A 12,584-nucleotide genomic window follows, 5' to 3' on the forward strand; every position below is an offset into this window, starting at 1 on the left:
TTAGAATGTGTGTATAAGGATGATAGGGTAGCAGGTGTTAGTGACAGAACTGTTAGTGTTTTGCTTTTGATTTGTAAAATGTTCAGAGGTGACTCAGATAAATAGCAAACACATCTAGTATTGAAAGGAGAGAAAATCCTGCTGAGTAAAGAAGTGCATTTTTAGTATTACTTTAGATGTCTTTAGAGACCTGTGTTTCTCAGTCCTTCATCAAAGAAAGCTAACCTTCCCTTTGTCATATATGCTTTTTAAAATAAATATTTTTTATTACCATCTTTCAGTGCTAATACAGAGAAGTAGACTGCTGAGATAATACTGCTGATGAAATTAGGATATGGAACATGTGCAAATAATTGGGTTTTGGCAGATAGGATGCAAAGTTGTTAAAAAGCCAAGTTATTTGTCATTGTAAGTGAACAGCGGGTTCTTCAAAACCCGGTTTCAGGATGTGATATTACATGATTTTGTAGTTTCTGGCTTCTAAAACCTTGGATGTTATTTAAACAGGTGGGTTTTGTCAGCCTTAAAGATACTTGCATAATCAGAAGGATTCCTTCTGTAGAAGAAGTCTTTATCTTGACTGGTAACTTACTACACTGGGCTGACTTCAAATCTTCGTTTTGTAGAAGAGCTACACGTTCATCAGAAAGTTTGACCAACCACTACACAGCGTATTTTTTTTTTTTTTTTTTTTTTTTTTTTTTTTTTTTTAACTTTTCTGTGTGTATCTGAGATACTGTACTGTCAGAATGGGGGTGGGGGTGGGAGAAGTAATGAGCTTGTTTCTGTGTGGATTTGTGCTCCTGATTTATCAAACACTTTAAAGAATGTTTCAAACTACACCTGAAAGAAATCTAATGTCTAAAGGCTGCAGATGGAAAGCTGGGCTGTAGTGGCTTATGTCTAAATCATACATTTAAAAAAAAAAGATTGTGAATGTTACTTATGGAGTGGGGGGAGAGGATGCATGTGTGCCAGTTGCTGAGGTCAGCTGCACATAAAAGGGAGCTTTGCTTTTATGAAGTCTTGCAAAAGCATCTTAAAAGATTTTCCCCTGCATTCATTTGTCAGAGTTGAAAATGAAATGGAGAAAGTTAGTCCCAGAGTACTGAGACATAAATCTATGGTTTCAAAAGATAGTGGTGATCATTGTCTCTTTTCACTAAGGTCTTGGCTCTGGAAGACTGTCCAGGATGTTGTTTAATATAGAATGAGGTAAATAAGGATGGACTGAACTGGGAATTTTGGGCCACTGATCTTTGAGTGTTTTCAGTGATCTTGGCAACATCTGAAAGTTTTTTTTTTACTGTGTTGCTGCTGTTTCGTTTTATGTTTTTTAATTAATTTTAATCAGCAATTTATAAGTCAAAATTGTTCCAGCACCCACCTTCTGACCCATGACTATGTTTTAATGACAGGGAAATTTTATTTATTAAAATTATGTCTGCTTTCTGGCTTACCATGGTACTGTCCTTTTGTCATTTTACTTTAGGTTGTTAATTGGTGAATAGTATGTTTTCATGTGGTTTTTAATATATAACCTTGTGTGAGTTAAAATTTTCAGATAGTCTTATCTGAGATGTTTCACTCTCATTCCCCTTTCCATCATGTAAGAACTGAAAATTAGGATAGGAAGAATGTTCAAGTTTGACTTTTATTTATATATTTATAAATATATATAAATATTTTTTCTGCCAGTTGCCTTCCATAACATAAAGAAGTTAAAGTATTTCAAGCCTCCACAGATGATAATTATTTACCTGCATAAAACCTGCATTTGGCTTTTTAACATAATAGGAACATTTAACATTTTAGTATTGCTGTATCACACTAGATACTTTTTGGTTTTACTTCTTTTATACTTGTGAGGGAGTTCGTTTAGGAGCAAAAAGGTGTTTTAGGCTATATTTGAACTGCATTTTTATTTTTTTTTTCCTGTTTTGTCTTGGTCAGTTATGGACATGAGAATGTTAAGCAAGAAAAATACTAAATCTTCTCCATGTCGTGTGCCGAGTCCCCCACCTTCCCTGCTCTCTTATGCTCTACCTCTTCCTAACAGTCCCCTCTGGCTCCTTGTTGCTACTTTTAAGAGATACAGGATTTTACGCAGACCAACTGGTCATAAGAGTAATGCTGTCTTGCCTGTTCTGTCATGTGTTGATTTACCTTTGCTGTCATGTACCAATTTCTGATTTGAATTGCTATATGGGCAGTAGATATGAAAGGAATTGCTTGCCTCATTTTAATTCTACATGAAAGTTTTTTCTATACAAATGTAGAAGATGCAATTTTTTTTCAGTTAAACATCCTTAAGAGACTACTAGATTGTTAAGTGGAGCATGGGATACATTCTACTGCAACATTTTTCAGTATAATGTAAATGAGATAATAATGAACTGTTTCCTGTGAATTGAATCATAGAATAGTTAGGATTGGAAAGGACCTTAAGATCACCTAGTTCTAACTCCCTGAATCTTCTAAAGTAGATGAATACTTTGTTACAAACCCAGTGGTTTGCTCTACTGAGTTCTTTTCGGATAGAAAAATAGTAGTTCTCTCCTTCAAGGGAATTCTGTTCAGTTATTCACATCTATTATAGTTATCTACACTGGAAAATATAAGGGTTGTTCTTGGTGGTGAAAATAACTGTAAATGTGTTTAAAAACCCAAAAGAGTCTATGAAGTTTGGAGGCAAAGAAGTATGTGCATCGCTTTGGATCAGTATCTGGGGTGCCTGTATTTTATTTAGTTGTGGACTTCCCGATAAAGTATTTTGAAACTACCATCCTCGCCAGTATACACGTGATTCTGTCAGAATGTAGAAGTTATTATTGGCCATATAAGTGGAAGAAATAGACATTTCCCTTTTGCTTCAGAACTGGTGCAGTTATACTTTGAGAACTATGCAAACATCCGTGCTTTAGAGTAACAGTTTTCACAGTTTCATTAAACTTGTAGGAAGTGAAGAAATTTCTTGAATGTAGTGAGCACATTGAAAGTTATAGTTTTATTGTTTGCTGGAAAAAAGTGAGACTTTTGAAATGATAAAGTGCCAGGGATGAGCCCTGTAGAGAAAAAAAGGCAGCTGTTTCTTTTGGCTAGGACTGCAAGATGAAGTTACCCATTTAAAAGAAATTTCCAGGCTCTGACAGAAGCTGAGTTTTTTTATAAAGTACATAATTTAGGAAGTTACAGATTCCCCCATTTAAACATTTTATAACAAATCCATGCTGACATCTTAAGATCCTGAGAAACAGTAAAGGCTGGAGAACTACAGTGCTGAAAAGGTAACAACTTTCTTAAAGAACATAAAATAGAGACTGTCACTGCACAGTTTTTTTTATTGTGGAGTTGAGTAGGATCACCTGTTTCCTATGGATTATCATCCATATGGAGTAATATGAAGAGTAAATTCAACTTGTCTTGCCTTTCTCAACAAAAAAAAATGGGTGCAGCAAAAGATGAATGTGTGAGAAATAAGTCATATAGGGACATTGGGTGCTTCTCCAGAATGGTGTTTGGTAGTTTTAGCTGTTGTTAAAAAATGAACTCTTGTAGAGACTTAAAAACCAGAAAGAACGCAGAGAAACTATCTTTTTGAAGTAGGATATCAAATATTGTTATGACCCAGTAGTGAGATCTAGAAGTCTGTGGATGACAGTGCCTTACAGTCTGAAGGTGGTATCTTTGATTAGTTTATAATTTACAGCAGTTAAGCGTTGAGTCAAGGTCTGAATCCCCAGAATGTTTAAATTTATATATAATTTTAAGCTTTTGAGTAATCCTATTTAAGGTGGGGAGGTTATTCATATGCTAAGTCTCTTACGTGTGCTACACCTGTTTTTGAACCACAACATTAGGGAATGAACTGAGTTCTTTTGTAGAATTGTGTTTTTTGTAATCTCACAAGTATTTTCCTATACATTTCCTGCCTTTTCAAATAAATCGGGAGTCTTGAAATTGTAAAATACTGCAGAAAACTATCTTAAAATGTGTAGAAGTTTTTCATATATATGGGTTTTTTTACTAATAAAATGGTTCTGTTTTCCCATTAAAAATATTTAAAATATTTAGATGGATTTTAAGAAGTTTTTGCATTTGTCAGGAAAAAATAAATCTGTACTGATGTATATTGCTGAACATTACGTCTTAACACTGGAGCACTCTCAGCAGTAATTTCTTACACATATGGGGCTTCACTGTGTAATGGAGCCAACGTTCATGATCATTCCCAGTCTAATATTTTCAGTAATATTTGACAGTTCAAACTGGCTAGTAGAGAGTGGTTCTAGACCTTTGGTCACTGATGGAGTGTCTAGGTTGAGCATACTTATACATTGCATGGTATTTTTTCTTTCCTATATATGATGAGATGTAATAAAATGTACTCTTTTTATTGTCTGTTGCAACCTTATCAATGAAATAAATTATTTTTAGGTATTCTACTTATTTAGGATTTCTCATCCATTCTGAGATGTCATCATCTTAAAGAATAACATTCTAAATTTTGGAATGTGAAATGAAATTATCAAAAGTATGATCTCTGAACTAATCTTTTCTCCCACTGATGTATTTGGATAACCCCTGTTGATCTGAGTTGGATTAAAGTTTGTTCAGCACTGAATGCCCTGGAATATCTCACTGTTTTCTTCTAGTATCAGATGTTTAATTTCTTTTCAAATACAGAAAGGCAAATGCTGTTTGATAGCAATAGTGCTTATGTATGCTAAAGTAGTGTTTTCTTATCAGTTAGAAAGCTCAGGGGACTTGTTGCTCACTGCTGAAGAAATGCACACCATATGTAACATTAAAGAAATGTTGTGAATCATACAGTTGTGCTTTGCCAGATTGGCTCATGCTTGTGTGTTAATCCAGTTGTGAGTATCAGAAGAATTATAATCTGAGTACTTTGAGTCATTCAGATTACGTGCTAACTAAAAATCAAACACAATATGCATTGTATGCTGTTTGCAAAATGTAATATCTTGAATATTTTACCTAAAGTTACTTGTTATATGATTTAATAAGTTCTAAACTACATTCTCTGTCTGATTTCTAGCTCTTGTCTAAAATCTGTCATTCTTTGCAGCTGTTGGCCTGATTTTTGGTGCACATCTAATTTTGTTATCCTAGTCTTCAAAACATTTTTTTAAATTGTTTTCTATGTTTCTTTTTGACAATGGGTTTTGTTGCTGCTAAGGCAGTTTGCAGTTGTTAAAACATGGCCTTGACTATTCTGTGTTTCTATGTGTGGGTTTGTTTTCTTTGCTTGTTTGTTTTGTTTTATTTTTTCTACCATACCCAAATGTATAAGCTCGACTCACGCTTGCAAGGCAGATGTAAGCATAAATACAAAAGCTGCCATTCCCCTCATGCCAGGTTCCTCATGAGGTTTCCCCTTATGCCAGGTTCCGTTCTTCCCCGGGAAAAAGAGAGTTTTTAGAGTGTTGGCTTTCATGTCTTAGGTTTCTTGGAATGCAGAGCACATGCAGACCGTGATTCTACTTTAAACAAGTAAATGATTATAGTGACTAGGCAGTTATGCTGAATAGACAATCTAGATGATTGTTTTTAATAAAATTATCCAGAATTTATCTAGCATGCAACACACAATGACCGTGTGCTTGAGTTGAATATTAATTTATCTTACCGTATGGTGAGGTAGGATAGTACTCTCAAACCTTATTACGACTGTTACCTTATGGCTTTGGTTGATCGTATACTTATCCCTCTTTGCTTTGAAGTTGATCAGTAAAATCATCTGACTTTGGATAGTTTGTTTGGAATGATAGTGGAGGAAAACAGCAGTAATGACCTGGCTGAGGGACCGCTTTGGTTAACCAAACTGTAATTTGGGATTGTGAAGAATTTCTCTATTCTGTCCCATACTTGTTTACCATATTTGAACCCAGAATTGTGCTGAGATTGCATTGTTCAAAAATAACCAGTTTAGCCTACTGAGCTGAAATCCTTCTCTGCAAGCATGCATAGAAGACTCCTCAGTCTCCATTAGCGGAGAAACAACAGAAGGGCAGTGGCAGCAGATATGGTACATGTTTACCAGATAGCATGTTGCTTTTTTCATCTACATCAGGCAAGAGTGGTATGAGATGGAAAACTAGGAGCAGAACTAAGTTTTCCTTTTATAGGTAGGACGGAGTACAGGAAGGACATTGACTAGAGAGGGAAAAAAAAGTACTGTAACTCTTTCTGCGGGTGATGCGATATATTTTTAAGCTTTTAAAGGGAGAGTCTCTTCAGTGTACAGTGCTTAACACAACAGGATTTGGCTGAGGAGGCCTGATAGGGTTTGCACAGCTGGTGCTAAAAGATGCAAGAGTTGAAAATGGAGTGAATTTTAAAAAAGCTATTTGACAATTCTTTCAGGCTACCACATTTTTATACTGTGTTTTAAAATGCAGTTATTTCAGACCTCCCTTTTGTAATACTGCAGTTTCATTTTACCTTTTAGTAGCAGAGTTCACTTGAAAGACAGCCTGAACTTTAGCCTTATTAGTATCAAACATCATGTCTGAAGTACACTCATTTTATCCCTCGCTTCTCTCTTGTTTTTGTTGTTGAGTATTCTGTCTCTATTTATGCAGGGGCAAAAGATGATGGAGGATCTTAATGTATGTTGTAGTACCCAGTCAGTCTTTTACGTAGAGCAAATAAATTGCTGAGTCTCTACAGACTTAGGAAGGAACATTCCTGTAACTGATTTCAAAATTACATTCATACTCAGAAAGCTTGCAAAAGAAACACATGAAGGATGTTTTTATGAGGAAAGACTGGAGAGATTAATCTGGATAACAGTTTTTACTATAAACAAAATTAACTGAAGTTTTGCATTAGTCTGGGTTATGTGTATCTTGTATTTCTGCTCTACCAGTACTGTATTTTTCTTTGTCAGTTCAAAGTTAGTGTAGGTTTTGGAGTTTATTTGTGAAATCAGTTTTGGTAAGTATGAGAAGAGTTCCTCTGAGTAAGGTTACGATGCATACAGTTCTATTCAGTCCACTCAGTTCTGAGTGACATACAACTTCTCAAATAGATCCTGTGTTTGAAATTTTGTTTTGAGTTGAAATATTTTAAGGTATATGGTTCCAGGATTCTGAGCTTAGATTCCTGAAACCTTCTGGCTTCAGGTTTTGACAAGTTGCTTTAAGGTAACATCTAATACATAAGTAAAAGATTTTAAAATTTGGAAGTGATCTGTCCTACTTAAATGAAGACATACATGTATTGTAACAAAACACTGATTAGGCTATAAGCGAATACATTAATCAAGTTCAGCATTTTCTACTGTTTTCCCCAGTGTAATGAATTGTAGTACATTAATTGTAGCAGACTGAACCTGAAAATCCAGTTTAACTACAGCTATGACCATAACTGGCAGATGTGTCTATTCTTAACTGCTGAAGTCTTCAAACTGCAGCTGCTTGCATAACTTGCAATCTCAGTTTATTTCTTCTAGTCACGTTTAATTTAACAGCACAGATTGTACGTGTCAGCATGCAATGTTGTTATAGAACATTGTTCATCCATACAGAACAGTAGGGAGATAGACATTATAATTACTATTGGCTTTTTCATTCTCCTGAAGCTATTCAATCCCATGGAATTATTTCCAGTTGCATCAGATAATTCATTGAAAATTGACAGTTAGAATGTATGTAAGTGATCAGAGTTAGAAAGGAGCAGAAGTAAACTGCAGATTGCACTTTGTCCTAGGTAGCTAACTAGGAGCGTCTTTTTCCTCCAGGTGCTATTTTGCTATTTCTGGCTCATTCAGCTATCTGATCCCTGGCTTTGGAGAGCTATATTTGTCTCTCTCCTAAGGCACAAAGGCTGTATAATCCTTCCCAGGTTTACTGGGCTGATGCAGAAGTCTGCTTCCCTGGGTACACAGCTATCTCTTTGGAGGTACAAGATAGCCGTTAGTGGTTAGAGAGATGTGTTTATATGTTTTTCTCTATCATTGTGAGTTCAACATAGTAATTTAGATTATGACGTTCTCCCTAAATTGGTCTGTAAGGTGATTGGTTAATCCTCAAATCCCACACTGGCTCTGGGACTTACAATAAATCAGCTAAATAATAGAGGGAATAACTTTTCCTCTTGCATAGTTTCTAGCACTTTATAAATAAGTAACACTATCAATTTTTTACAATAAAACAAAGTGTATAAATGGCTTCATCATACTCTGAATTTCCATTAGGTTACTCTACTTGTTCTTCCATTTGACTTTTATATACATAATACATATATATAGTGTACTGCATATTAAATCTCACTGTCTCTTTTTATTAAATTGATTTTAAGTCCCATAGACCAGCATTTGGTCTTTTTGCATGTTTCTGTAGGACCTTCTGTAATGATGCACTAAGGTGTTGCAGTGATTAGATGGGACACACTCCCCCCTCCCCCCCCCCCATGGCTGTGAAATAACTGAATACTGTTTCTTTTAGCTTGGCTGTAGAAATGGTAAACAATAATAATTTAGCAGTTGTAATCTAACTGGATGGCAGAAATGCCAGTAAGACTAATGGCTAAGTGGGCGGTGCACAGGGAAAGAGGGAGAATAGTCTTATGGCATGTGTTAGTTTATTCTACAAAATAAATGTTGTTGGGTTCTTATGCAATGATGAGCTTTTTTAGCTTTAAAAAAACATTGTTACCCAGAATAGTAGTTTGTAGTAGTTTGTGCTTAAAGTTTGGTGGGGTTTTTTTTGTTTGGTTTTTTTTTTTTTTTAATAGAAAATGCTGAGCAAACAACTTATTTGGTCTCTTGATTTGGCGACTCTTTTTTTTTTTTTTTTTTTTTTTGGCTTCAGTTTTCGGTTGGAAAGCTGTAAGCACTTTATGGTGTTAAAAAGCAGCAGCTTCTGACCTAATGTACCCTTCTCCAAACGATAATGTTTCTTTGTTACTTATTTTTAGCTCAGATTGTTTTTTTCCCCTTTCCCCCAACATGATTTGTACAACCTTTAGAAAATTGAGTAGCTGTGGTTTTGAATCATCCTCCATTTCTAGACTGAATGAGTATTTCTGAAGAAGCACTGGCTTGCTTATGAGTGGGTCCTTTTCTTACTTAAAAAGGCAACAGCCATGACACGGTCTTACCCCCTGAAAAAAGAAAAAACACTATAGACATGTAGTAGACTGTATTGCGACCCTGGAAAGGACAATGTGTTAAGTACTCATTTAATTTTGTACCAGTGTTACATTGCTAGCAGATGTCCTGTTGCTTTCCTTTAGCTATGATTCAGAGTCATTTGGATAAAATATCTTGAAGGAGTATATTTTGTTCCTGAAATAAAGCATGACTGTCTATTTTGAAGCTATAGTAATGCTTCATTATGAATCAGGCTATATTTGACTCCTTGTTTATGTGTAAAGCCTGCAGTATATCTAGTACAAGTCTAAGTAAGTACCATTATTTGTTCTTTTGGTGAATTACAGCAAGATAGCATAAACATCTGATGTGTACACACTGATGAAAAACAAAAAAAGGGACAAAAACCTAATGGGGGAAAAATATTTCCACAGGTATGAATAAATGTAACTGGCCTTTTTCAGTGTGGGAGAAAATAAATAATGAATTTCAAGGCAAACTATTTTTTTTCATATTAAAAACATTAATACTTTTGTATTAGAAAAGGATCCTGTTAATTGTATAAATAAGGTAACTCCCACCTAATCCAAGCTTGTAGTTTTTAGTCATCGTGTAGTTTTTATATTCTGAGTTATTCATAGGAAATCAAGAACTTGAGGGGAAGGCCCATGCTTTTTTTTGGTGTGCTCATATTATATAGGTTTTCATTTAAATGGATGCACACACATGCGTGCACACAAATGCTCGTTCTCAAAAGTTTGGCAGTATTTCTGCACCAGTTAAATAATAATACCATAGAGTGGAATCATAGAAAAATGTAGGTTGGAAGGGACTTCTGGAGGTGATTGGTCCAACCTACCTGCTTCAGACCTTAAATCAGATTGCTCCACAGCTATATGAGAAAACTGTCATCTTATTTTATAGTCTACTGTGTTTAACTGCTATAGCCTACTGTAGTAAACTGGTTTTTCCAATATAGCTAAGCTCGTGTAATTACTCTGGAAAAAACTTTTAAATGTGGAGTAGACCTTAATATTAAGCAGCATCTAAAATTACTAAATAATATTTAATTTTAATTTTCTGGAAAGTCCCTTTCACTAGCCAAGTTAAGACGAGAAAATATATAGTCCTTATGGAAGGTATGTATCGATGTGGTTTAATATATGACTCCATACCTAGGACTACTTTTTCTGCTATACCGCAAAGCTACTGCAAATCGATATTTTTAAAATGTAGGCATTGGAGTAATTTTGCATATTTCCCTGAAAAAAAAATAAAAATTAAAGTTTATATCTCCTCCACAACATTTTCCATTATCTGTTTCTAATTTTTTGAGAACTTATGTGAATAATTGATAGTTACTATTTTACAGGCCTGCTTCTCAGTTATGATAAAACATTTTGTTCTACTCTTAAAACCAGAGTTTATTTTATATGGCTGTTACATTGCTGAAGGACTGTTTTTTTTTTTTTTTGTTTGCCTTTTTTTTCTTTTTTTTTTTAAGTAGGGAGTTTGAGCAAACCTGGAGACTTGGTAAAATATTGAAAAGGATGAAAAATTACCCTTCTGCTCCTCTCTCTTTTTAGAGAAAAAAAATCATGTCTAAATTAAAATAATTTGCCTGTTTCTTTCTGTGCACATGTATATTTAGGTTTGTATACAAGCATAACATTTTGTTGACTTCCAGTTAATATTAATCTATTTGTCTAGCTATCTAGGGAGAAACATGGGAATAAAAATATTAGTATGCAGGAAGAGGTTGATGTGCAAGAATGCATTTTTCTTAACATTCCTGTACCCCTTAAACTACCTAAAGAAGTGTTTTAGTTAAAGTCTTAATAACTTTAAATTGAATGTGTAACTGTATAGTTGGCAGATTGATTCCAGCCAGATCTCTCTTCTACAGTAATGTTTCATCTAATAATTAGGTAAGGCAGTTCAGTCAATAGCAGTGAAGGCTTACAAATAACTTTGCCTCTTGACTTAGTCTCTATGATGAAGACTTCATAGGAGTAATATAGTGGGTAGTATAAAAAATTACTGTCTGGGTTGTTATTTTTGTAATGCGTGCATGTTTGTGTGTGTATTTATAGAATTTAAAGAAGAGAAAACATGTATTAGTTGTGGTGTGCTGATACAAGAGGGTCATTATTGACTAAGACTTTCTTATATTGTCTTTGTAAAGATTGTGAGAGGCCTGGAGCACCTCTCCTATGGAGACAGGCTCAGAGAGTTAAGGTTATTAAGCCTGGAGAAGAGAAGGCTCCAGGAAGACATTGGAGCAGCTTCCAGTACCTAAAGGGGCCTGCAAGAAAGCTGGAGAGGGGTTTTTGACAAGGCACGTAGAAATAGGACAAGGGGGAATGGCTGTAACCTGAAAGAGTGGAGATTTAGATTAGGTGTTAGGATGAAGTTCTTCACTGCAAGGCTGGTGAGGCGCTGGCACAGGTTGCCCAGAGAAGCTGTGGCTGCCCCATCCCTGGCAGTGTTCAAGGCCAGGTTGGACGGGGCTTGGAGCAACCTGCTCTAGTGGAAGGTGTCCCTGCCCATGACAGAGGATTGGAACTAGATGATCTTCAAGGTCCCTTCCAACCCAAACCATTCTGTGATTCTATAATTCCATGATTGTATGACTGTGAGAACCATAGAATTGAGCATAACTTCGTATTGTAAGCTTTGATGTAAGAGAGACTGGCTTTCTCTATATTACCTACTAGGAGGGAATGTTAACTTTTTGAAGGTGGTCATAGTAGTCTTTTGCTTTGGTTTTAATGCACAAAAATATTATCTGTTTAATTTCCTAAGCATCGGCTAATGTCCCAGTAATTCCAGTTTTGCTTTTGATAGTGGACCGATCAGTTGTGGAAATCAAATTTTATGTAACTCTGAAACGTGTAATACAAATAATGTAATTAAATTTACTTGTATGCAAATAAGCTTCGAAAACTGCAGAGGTGTAAATGCTGATTGTCTCCGAATACAATGTATTAAGGAAGTTACACAAATGCTATTCATCCTGGACTAGGCACTTCTAGTTCTGTTTATGCCTACTGAACTGAAGGTGCGCTTAAGTAGCCCAATGAAGTGAATACTGAAAGTCTACTGAACTGAATCAGCTTTAATACATGTCAAACAGGGCTAGATGCATATCTGGTGACATGCAAGAGAAAGGCTCTGTAGCTAGTTGGTCAACTTCTGTATTTTCTATTAAATGTCAGGTTTATTCCTCCAAGAGCGAGACTCTCTTTTGGAAAGAAATGTAATGCCTGTGAGTTTGCACTGGCAGGATCTTCCACTCTGCCTGCCCAAGTAGGACTCTGAACATGCTGCTCTAGTTATGTGCCCAGTGCTGACCTCCAGGTGACAAGTCAGTATCTGTTGGGTTCTGCTGTGGTTCAAATCATTGAAAAATAAGTGATCAATTTATAGAAGGAGAAATGAAACTCTAAGAGTTTTTTCCTAATGA

General features: G+C 35.4%; 1 protein-coding gene across 5 annotated transcripts in view; it reads left to right on the forward strand.

Moving 5' to 3' along the window:
• Nucleotides 1-12,584, forward strand: part of SUPT3H (SPT3 homolog, SAGA and STAGA complex component) — a 271,275-nt gene that overhangs the window by 11,081 nt on the left and 247,610 nt on the right. The window lies entirely within an intron of this gene.

Source organism: Strigops habroptila, chromosome 6 (assembly GCF_004027225.2).
Source record: "Strigops habroptila isolate Jane chromosome 6, bStrHab1.2.pri, whole genome shotgun sequence".
Classification (NCBI taxonomy): Eukaryota; Metazoa; Chordata; class Aves; order Psittaciformes; family Psittacidae; genus Strigops; species Strigops habroptila.